Raw genomic sequence first — 8,806 nt, 5'->3', positions numbered from 1 at the left:
CGCAGCGGAGTGGGCTCGGCCAGCTCAGCTTCCCCTCCTCAGCTGGGGCGGTCAGGAGGCGGGGACAGACGCACAGACACAGGCAAGGACCACAGGCACAAAGGTGCTCCCACTGGTACACAGCTGGTGGTGTGGCTTCCTCGGTAGTTGTGGCTGCGTACTGGGAGCTTAGAGACACGACACCTGGCAGCCTGGCCATTGTCCACACTTTTGTGGACTGGTGAGCTGAGGCGTGGCCTGGAAACAGCTCTGGATGTCCTGGGCCAGGAGCAGCATTAACCCGGTTGTTGTTACCATCCATGTGAGTTCCATCCATGTGAGCTCCCTGCCCCAGACACAGCATCACACACCTTAGCACCCACCCACGGTCCTTGGTGACAGTTATGGGTCCCCCTCCCACAGGAAGTGCCTCCACAGCTAGAAACTGGGCTCCTGCACCTGGTCCTGCCCTTGGGGTCCTGAGGCTATGGCAGGCCCGGTGAGAGGAAAGATCCAGTGCATCGACTGAAGTCATTTCAATTCAGCAGTAGCTGAGCTCCTTAAAACCTGGCTACAGCTCCCATGCCAGAACTCATTTAACAGAGCTCTGAGCTACCAGAACAATGGCAGAATTAAATTCCCTACCCCTTTCAGCATACTCTGATCCAACCCAGTATCGAGAGGTGTTGCAGTCACAGTTAAATGCCAACCTCACGATTTGTCAGATTTTCCCTGTGTGACCAAGTCTGTAGCAGAAGGAGGTTTCTCTCCCCCAAGTCTCAGGCTGACGTGCAGAGCAGCGCCGACCCACAGAGCTCCGTGGCGTTCTGCACTGCACAGACCCATGTGGCAGCCACTGGCCACAGGTGGCAACTGAGCTCTGCCATGTCACCAGAGCCACTGAGGAACCGATTTTTAAATTTTATTTCATTTTAATTAATTTACATTTTAAAAGGCAAGGACTCTACGTCTCTCTCACAGGAATGTCGGCATCTCGAGGGAAAGTACCTTGGGGTGAGTATAAGTGTAAAACACAGAGGACAATGGTGTTGACTTAATGACTAATGAAAATCAATTTTATTTTTTTTTCACATTAAAAGCTTGCTTGGCCAAAGTCTTGTAAAGATTGATGACACTTAAAACATTTTTGCATTGTCTGCTTTGGTCTGACCAAATACCTGCTAGTAAGATAGTTCCCTGATGTTACATGGCTGTTACACAGATTACAATTCACCATTTCTCACACTAGATACCATCGAACAGAGAAGTTAAACAGCTGAAAATGAGAAGCTCCAGGCCCGATGATTTCCCTCCCAGATCATGATGAAGACCATCCCCAGTCGGCTTACCCTTGCCATAGGGGAGGCCTGGCCTGTCTCCCCCAACCCCAGGCTCAGTGGCTCTCCTCTCCCCACACCTGTTCAGAGTGTCAGGGGCACCTGGCAGAGCCACGAGGGGCTCCTCTCCCCACTACTGTCCCAGTGTAGCCCCAAGCCACAGAGCAGATCAGCAGCAGGGACAGGCTGGAATCCAGGCCTGCAGCTTGCTCAAGATTTCTGAGAAGCAGGACTTCACATTTGGAGGGTGAACTTCAGGAAACCTCGGGAGGCCAGGCAGAGTTGATGCCTGGATGCTGGACCAGGCACAGGCCATTTCCTGCACCCTTGGTGATGTCTAGAATGAGGGCTCCTCCTGCGTCCATCCAAGATGTACTCATCCAAGCCTGCCAATGCCAGCAAGGAAGACCCCTAACCATGAGCACATGGAGGGACCCTTCAAGCCCATCTGATAGTAACTGCTGTCCCCACAAACCCAAACTTAAGGTCCCAAGGGCTGTGTACAAAGCTGGGTGTTCAGCAAGTACAAACATATCCAAAAGGAATGTGAAAATGACCATGAGCTCATTCTTCTTTAAACAAACGTTTAGGGGCCAAATCAAGGGGCATTCTCCAACATAAATGGACTGAATGCTTCAAAAACATTAATGTCATAAAAGACAAGGAAAAGCTAGAGTCAAGTCTCCGGTTATGGCCAGAGAGACGAGAGGTGAATGGTATGACCGTAGAGAGTCACACAAAGGGCATAAACTCTAGCTGGAATTTATTTTCATTAAAAACAGGAGGAAACCACATTATTGGGACAGTTGCAAAATTGAAACATGAACTACAGATTAGATACTACTGATCAGGTACTGACCAGGTACAAGTATACATTTCCTGGATTTGATAACTATACTATGGTCATTATGTGAGAATGTCTTTGTTCTCAGGAAATGTTCACTAAGATATTTAAGGAGTCGGGGACACGCCATTTGTAAGTAACTCAAAGAGTTCATGGTTCAGAGAGAGAGGGAAAGAGTAAATGATTAAACGTGGCAAAATGTTCTTTATTCTACCATGGAAACTGTTCTGTTAATTCAAAATAAAGTTTTAAGTTACGGGATGGAGGCCATGTTCAGCATGACGTAAAAGGACCAGCTGCTCAGTCCTGAGTGAGTTGAAAGCACTGTGCCCGTGCTCACCAGAGGATGGGGTGTCCCACGGCCCTGCCTCATAGCCTCCAGCCTCAGGAAGTGCTTCTAATTACCCCCTTTGCCCTCTGAATCCTGAGAGGGAATTTGGAAGAGTGAGGATGTTATTGACACTAGAGACTAGAGAGAGAGAGGACGGCAGGGGAGAACAGAGTTGATGAAGGGGAGCTGGGGGAAGACTGGAGAGCAGCAATAATCACCACCACTGAATGAGGACTCAGGAGGGAGCCCCTGACTTGGTGCCCAGGGCCTTCCGTGGAGCCCTCACCTGACCCTCACAGGGACCATGATGGGTCATCCTGATTACACAAATGAGGGTGCTGGCTTGGAGAGAGTGGTTAGGTAATTTGCCCAAGGCCATATAGCTAGTAAGTGACAGAGCTGGGACTCAAACAGATCTATCTCCTCCAAAACCAGGACTCTGCACATCTAATGCCTTTAGGCCCATGAGTTTATCACGAGCTCTTGAAAAGCAGGGACCTCATTCCACAAACATACCTGGGATCCTTGCATTACTGAATACCATGGACTGAACTGTGTCCCCTGACCCCCTAAATTATTATGTTGAAGCCATAACCTCCAATCTGACTATATTTGGGGACAGGGCTTAGAAGAGGAAGAGAGATCCCTTTCTCTAGAGGACCCCCGAGAAGGTGGCTCTCTGCAAGCCGGGAGAACTCAACCATGCTGGCACCCTGATCTTGGACTTCCAGTCTCCAGACTGAGAAAACAAATTTGTTGTTGAAACCACCCAGTATATGGTATTTTGCTATGGCAGCTCAAGCTGACTAAACTGGGCTACCTCCTAAAAGATCTCCCAAATAAAACACTAAATGGTGTGTGTGTGTGTGTGCGTGCGTGTGTTGGAGAAGGGGGCTTAATAGGGAGGGAGCCAGAAAGAGGGCCCTCTTGTCCTTTCATAACAGGGGTTGGGAGAGGGGGGCAGGGGTTGTACTTGAGTCATGGAACCAAGGGTCCAAGGGCTTAGACCTCTTGCTTGCCGTCACCTCCTTCCTGATGCTCCCTGGGAAAGTACAGCAAAGAGGCTAGAACTCACATTAACACTAAAAGAAAACTGGAGATCATCTCAGTCTAGCCCTTCATGTTACAGACGGGAAAACTGAGTCCAGAGAAGTGAAGGGACTTGCTTAATCTGTTCCCGTTTGTATGTGAGACAAAGTGAGTTCCCAGGGCTCCAGCCCTAGCCGCAGCCTCCATTCTATTTGACTCTTCTCAAAATACACTCTACTTGAGCTAAAAGTGCTGCACCCTGCTCACAGGCCCCCTGAGGAACCCTTACCAATGACAAGAAGGGACGCGTCACAGGATTAAACACACAGCAACCCCAGGAAGGGACGGGAAGGCCATGTCTTCTCTCTGCCAACTGTGTGGTCTCTTGCCCTCACTAACCTACACTGGTCTGGGGGCAAGGGTGACAGTCTGAGGTCACTACTGAAGAACCTGGCGATCCAGAGAGGGCCTCCAGAACTGCTCAAATAAAAACACCAAAGAATCCCAGGGCAGGGTACTGGCTGGTAGATTAAACACTACCTGTACACTAGAGTTTGATTTATACCACAGCAAAATCCCACTTCAATGCCTCACAACTACTTGAAACAGGCTTTTGAGCTGGCATTTCCCTAATTGCTCCCGGAAACATCAAAGGCCCATGAAATGTCCATGAATTTCATTTTTAAAAAATGCTAGTATTTTTTCTTCTAAGATTTATTTCATAAACATGTAAGAAAAGTCCTAGGTTACTGGTGGTGAGATTACACAATAACCTGCCTTGGAGTGGGCTGTTCTCAATATCACAAAAACATCCTGTCCTTTTTAGTTCTTAAAAGAAAATAATGGTTTAACTTCTAATTTACTTCTTGTTATATAAGGTTTAAAAGCAAATAATTATACATGAAACTTATGTGTGCAGCAATTAATGAATCTGTGAAGCCACAAGCTGTTGCTCACTTTCACCCACACTGCCTGTCCGCGTTTTGCCATAATCTGAAGACCGCTCCGTGAGAGAGCTGGAATGCTGCTTTAGGCTAAAGTGCTGCTGCGGAAGAGTCCTGTTTCTTTTCGCCTTCTTTGGACTGTCGTCCTTTCCTCACCGCAGGACCAGAGGCTAAGGCTGGCCCAGCGGTCGCTCTTTGGGGCCTCCTGTCCACCTGCCCACTTCCTTTCCTGCTCTCCTGGGGCAAATGAGTGCCTTCGTATCTACATAATTCTCTAGCAGATTCTTTATAGAGCTGCGTAAGCTTCAGCTCAGATATGATCAGATCACCAAAATGTGAATTTTATCGAGGTCTAATTAATGAGATTGTTTTTCTTATGCAAGTACAGTGTACACACTTCTGAGTAACCTTCCTCTTTTGAATCTGGTGGTCTTGACTAGAAGTAGCCTGACCTGTAGCCAGGTGCCAGAGCTGGGCTGGGTTACCACGATCCATTCATTTATCAAACACTCTTGAAGCACCCCTTTCTCTGGACAGGCGTGGTGGGAGGATAGAAGAAGCAACATGAAGACCCCTGCTCACCAGGAGCTCACAGGCTAGCAGGGAAAATAAAACAGAGAAACAAAGCGAGGTGTTTACAAGGCAGAAAAACAAGGACTAGCCTGTAAAAGGACCCAGGGCCTCAGCAGCTGGAGCTGCTCCTGCAGCGGGGGGTGTACACATCTATCACATGTCCATGGGGGACCTGTCAGGTGCCAGGCATGGTGCCAGAGCTGGGGAAACCCCCGGAACAAGCCAGACATGGTCCCTGCTCTCATGGAGCTTACAGTCTAGCAAAAAGACAAAGTAGGAACAGGAAATTACGAACCCGTGTAAAGGGGTGCAGGCTTGGGAGAGTACAGAGATTTGGTATCATACATACACTTCACTTAGACAAACATTATGGTATCTGTCAGGGAAAAAAATGACAAGGAAAAAGGAAAATAATTTTAAGTCATTTGGCCTATTCCACCTGCCCCTCCACTCTCTGAGCAGACGGGCAGGAGGGCCAGAGGCAAGCTCGCACCTCTGCTGCTCCTGTGGCCTGTCTCAGTTCTCAAGTGCCTCTTCTCACCTGAGTGGGACTCTGGCACCTAAAATAAGTGTTTTTATACAACACGGCCCTAATAACTGCAGACCCGCCACTTCAACTGGTGCTCACATGGGCGATCTGTTCCCACATGGGCAAGAATCAACTGCACGCATGATGGACCTCACGATGCTGGTCTTCAACACAGCACCTTCCTCAGGGCTTCAAGAGGAATTGTGCTTACACTCAATTTTTACCTCAATTTTGATTTTATAACCTAACCCTTGAGTGAGCCAAGACTCCTATGGGGCAGTACCGTGGGACACAAAGAAGGGGCCCGGAACCCGGCTCTGGAAGTCGGGGGTAGCCTTGTGGAGGGGTCTCTAAGCCTTGAGCATGAGGGAAAAGAAAGCAAAGCAGGAGGGGGACAGGACCAGGGGTGTGTCACTGCAGGGAGGAACAGCACCGAGCACAGGACAGCACAGAGTGCTGGTGAGATCAAGATGAGCCCAGGGAAGTAGTGAACAGAGGCAGGAGAGAATGGGGCAAGCAGGCCAGAAATACTACCAGAGACTAGCTCTTGACCAGCCCTGTGAGCTACCAACGAAGTTTGGGATTTATTCTAAGGACAATGAGAAAGCTTTAGAAAAGGTTTTAAGCAGAGAAATAACAGAAAGTTCCTCCTGAAGCACATGAAAAGATGGCCGACATCATCCGTCATCAGGGAAATGCAAATCAAACCACAAGATACCAATTTACATCAGAAAGTAAGTTGTTGACAAGGAGGGAGAAACACTAGAGCCCTCCTACATTGCTGGGGGAAATGAAAAAATGACACAACCACTTGGGAAAGCAGTCTGGCAGCTCTTCCAACGGTTGAGAATAGTTACAATCTGACCCAGCGACTCCACTCCCAGGTATAACCCAAGAGTAATGATAACATCTGTCCATGTAAAGACTTGTACTTAAGTGTTCACAGAAGCACTATCCAGAATAGTCAAAAGTAGAAACCACCCAAATGTCCATGAACAGGGGAACAGATACATAAAACGTGGTACAGCCACACAGGGGACTATTACGCAGCGACAGAAAGAAATGAAGTACTGATATATGCTACGACATGGATGAACCTTAAAAATATGCTTAGTGAAAGAAGCCAGTCACAAATCACACAAAGTGTATGATTCCATTTATATGAAATGTGCAGAACAGGCAAATCCACAAAAACAGAAATAGTGGTTGCCAGGGGAGAAGAGGGAACAAGGAGTGACTGCTGCTGGGCACAGGTGATGCAATGCTCTAAAATTGACTATGGTGATGGTTGCACTTTTCTGTGAATACACTAAAAGCCCCATTGAAGTGTATTCTTTAAATGGGTGAATTGTAGGCTATCTAAATTATATCTCAATAAACTGCTAACAACAAGAGTTCATCCTGGCTATGGTGCAGAATGGAGAGGGAGAGGAGGCAGAGACAGCAAAGAGGCGGCTATAGGGGTGGAGTGGGAGACAGTGGTTGAACTAAGGAGAGGGATTCATGGGACTAGACTAGAGGAGGCCAGGTGAGGAGAGTTTACATCTTGTGGAGGCTTCACAAGTTCCCCTGGGTAGCTGGCACCTCTCCCAAGAGGTAGAGTAGGAAACAGAAATGAGGTATCTAATTATTATCAAGCAGCAAAAATGTATTTAAAATTTTGTACGTGTAAAGGCTAAGAGAAATGCAGAAAATGCATAGCCCTGCTGCCCATATATATGAAGAGTGCCCAGCATGAAAGCCCACTGAGCTGCCTGTCAGGGGACTGTCCCAACTCCAAAGAAAGGGCCTAGGCATTCAGGGCACACCTACGATATTGCAATATCTGAGTGCCTGAGTGCAGGCTGGAGAGTAAGAGAGGCTAAGGCCAGTGCTTTTCAGAAATAAACTTAAAATCTTTAGAGATCCTTTTCTGGGTTCTGCGTGTTTGTTAGAATTTCCAGCTGCTAAAGTGGGCACTTTTCTTGGTTAGATCAAAGACCAAGTTTTGGCTACACACCCTTCCAGAAAGTCTTCCCTGGTCTCTACCAGAGACTGGTGAGGGCTACAAGGCCATGGGACAGATGGACCTAAAAGTACTGCTGGGAAACTCAAAGGAAAGTCTAAGAGAGGGTGTTTTCTGAACACTGCAGAGACCTTGTCTGTTGGGACCCTGACCACAAAGACTTCTGTCCCACCCAGAGACTGGAATGGATGGGGTAAGTCTGTCTACAACCTCATGCACAACCTTAGTTGTCTCCTTGACCCTTACCCCACCTGCAACAGAAACCAGTGCTGGCCAGCTCACTGCAGCCATAACTGTGGCAAAGAGTCAAACACCACTGAGACACACCAACAAAGCTAGCAGCTTTGGTTCCAGCGCATTCATTTGCTAGATGGGGAAAACAAGGCCCAGGCCCATGGAGCCAGAGCCAGGGGTTGGCACCTAGGTGTCTGACTTTCAGGGCCTCATACTTCTCACTCAACCAACCCCCAAACCCTCAAGAACCTGGCTCTCAGACGTGTGCTTCAAAGACCAAGAGTAGCTGAGAAGCCGCAGAAGCCTTAGGTCTCAACTGGCAGAGCAACCTAAACCATCTCTTTCCTAGAATCAATCCCATTAGGAAGTGAAATGCATCATGGTCATATGCTCTAATCTTTCTAAAGGGAGAGAAAAAAGGTTAACCAATGAAACAGGGACAATACAGTCTTTGTTGCAGCTCTCAAGCCCCACAGCCCTTTATTTTATTAACAACAGTGTTCTGCACTCATTCAACTCTCCCGTGACCACTAATCAGCTCAGCCACAAGTAAGAAGCTCTACCATCCAGGGCTACACTGGGTACTGAGATGCTCCAGGCAGGTGCAGAGTTGTGACATCACAAAAGGGACAAGGCTTTACTATCCCTAACTCTAAGTGCAAGTGAATTGAAGTGAAACACTATTTTTAAGCTGCAGAGGAATGCAAACATTAAATACTTCAAAATAAAAATCAGACAGGAGAACAAAATAATCTACTGACTTTTGTGGTTAAAATCATTGGAAAGGAGTTTAGAAATAAACTAAAATTCTATAACTATTATCTTATTTGCTAATTTTGAAGATATCTTCAGGTGCCAGAACTTGGAGACAGAAAGAATGTCAATGTATTAGTACTAAAGTGATAATAAACAGCAGAACCCCATCTCAATGGATGGATTTTTTTTCCTACAGTGGCCAAAAAGCAAATTGAACTCTATGTACAACAGACTATACAATTAGG

This window comes from Miniopterus natalensis, chromosome 17, assembly GCF_054644295.1.
Source record: "Miniopterus natalensis isolate mMinNat1 chromosome 17, mMinNat1.hap1, whole genome shotgun sequence".
Classification (NCBI taxonomy): domain Eukaryota; kingdom Metazoa; phylum Chordata; class Mammalia; order Chiroptera; family Miniopteridae; genus Miniopterus; species Miniopterus natalensis.
This window is presented reverse-complemented; position numbering follows the sequence as displayed.